Source organism: Desmodus rotundus, chromosome 6 (assembly GCF_022682495.2).
Source record: "Desmodus rotundus isolate HL8 chromosome 6, HLdesRot8A.1, whole genome shotgun sequence".
Lineage (NCBI taxonomy): Eukaryota > Metazoa > Chordata > Mammalia > Chiroptera > Phyllostomidae > Desmodus > Desmodus rotundus.
The window spans coordinates 133,415,941-133,418,021 of record NC_071392.1 but is presented as its reverse complement, the minus strand read 5'-3'; the positions used below and the strand labels follow the sequence as shown (position 1 = coordinate 133,418,021).

The 2,081-nt window shown below is 45.9% G+C and overlaps 1 pseudogene; it reads left to right on the top strand.

The window, feature by feature from the left end:
- The first annotated feature begins 588 nt into the window (after window positions 1–588).
- LOC112303632 (guanine nucleotide-binding protein G(s) subunit alpha isoforms short pseudogene) lies at window positions 589–1,272 on the top strand (annotated as a pseudogene).
- The last annotated feature ends 809 nt before the right edge of the window (window positions 1,273–2,081 follow it).

Here is a 2,081-nt window from a genome sequence, read left to right as displayed (position 1 = left end):
TTAACTATAACTTACCAGCTTATAGAAAATCATCCTTCCATTTTACCTGGCCTCATTTCTCAATCAATAAATGAAGCAAGATTCAGAGATTTACTAATTTCTTTGCTTTCCATCCCTGAATATGGACAAAAAAGTGATTCTCATTACTCACATGTTCACAGCCTCCAGGTGCCTTGATGATTATTTGTGAGGCCATAACTGGTTTATTCTTCCTTACAGAAATGGGGCATAAAGGAAAAAAGCCTGGAAAACTAGGTGGGGGGCAAGAGTGGGAAGGAAAATGGAAACATTCCATTTATCCTCTGGGGTAAAGTAAAATGTACAATTAAAACAGTAGTAATAATAACCCCTCTTCCTACCACCCACCTTGCCACTTCCCCTCCCTCCCCTCCCCCTAATACCACCTGCTGACCAGACCTTTCTGTGTAGGGGACCCACCGGGCCAATGCAATAAGAGTGGCAGCTCCTGCTCTGATTCACCTGGGGCCATGGAGTCCATCAGCCTGTTGGGCTTTGGCTCAAGAAAAAAGGAGTGAAGTGCTTCCCTCTGCCTGATGACACCATCCGCCCCAAGTAGCCTGGTCTGCCATGCACACTCCTCCTCTTGGAACTGGGCCCAACCCCATACAGTTCACTGTAGCTGCTATGCACCTCGGTAACAATAAGACCTAGGACCAGCGCAACCAGCAGAAAGTGTAGCACCAGGCCAACAAAAATATTGAGAAGCAGCTACAGAAGGACAACTAGGTCTACCAGGCCACACACTGCCTACAGCTGCTGGCTACCAGAGATCTGGTAAAAGCACTATTGTGAAGCAAACGAGGATCCTTCTTATTAATAGGTTTTATGGAGAGGGTGTATCTGCAGGCTGCCAGGAGCAACATCCACAGCAAGAAGGCCACCAAAGAGCAAGACATCACAAATAACCTGAAGGAAGGCATTGAAACTATTGTGGACACATGGCCACCATGAGCAACCTGGTGCCACGCCCCCTTGATCCCACTCTATGGAGTTGGCTAACCCTTAGAACCAGTTCCAAGTGGACTACATTCTGAGTGTGATGAATGTGCACAACTTTGATTTCCCTCCTGAATTCTATGAGCATGCCAAGGCTCTGTGGGAAAATGAAAGAGTCCCACCTTCTATGAAGACTCCAATAAGTACCAGCAGATTGACTGTGCCCAGTACTTCCTGGGCAAGATTGATGTCATCAAGCAAGATGACTATGTACCTAGTCATAGAAGCATCCTAGTCCATCCAGCATCCGGCTAGCTTAGTATGTGTTCCCAGCTGCAGTCCATTGCCCTGCAGTATTCAGGCTCCCTCCTGGAGTCTGCCTCTGGAGTCCACATGGCCATGGAAAGAACAGGTGAGTGCACTGTGCCAGTGTGGGTCATCAGGCAAGAAAAAAAAAAGAGAAAGAGAGAGAGAGAGAGACAGAGTGACAGCTTCTTTGTTCCCTTGGAATTATATTAGGTTGTGTTTGGGATGGACCAGGTGCTTTTTCAAAGAACCAATCAACTTCCCAAGCTTTTGAAGGCTTTGGGTGGGATCATCCCCTAGTTAGACTGACAAGCCTCTCTGGTCAAGCACCTCTCCCTAGAACCCCCAACAATCTGGTACCAGAGGGAGGAAGGGAAGATTGTTAATCTCCTTGGTGGAGAAATGCTGTAATCCCCTGGGGTGTGAAGCTGTAGCTTCCTGGCTAAGCAAGCAGGTTTATGCTCCCATTTGTTAAGCTCAATGTTTAAGTCCCTTTGCTCTCTTACCTTTTTATTATTAATTAGCTAAATACCGATGATGACACCATTATCTTTCTGCTATCATTTGGGAGGATTGTGGCTCAAAAAGGGGCTACATACTAAACCTAACAAGCTCAGGGGAGGCCTGCACGGTGGCCTTACAAACTCAGAGACCTACAGTAACCACACAGTATGGTCTGAGATTAAAACTTCTTAACTAAAAGCAAGTAACGGTGGTAGCCATATCTTAGGCCAGTATCTTTCTTGACAAAGTCAGTCTTTACCTAAACAAGGTCTATCTCTTGTCTTTTTGTTTCTAAGATAATATACCTTTGGAAT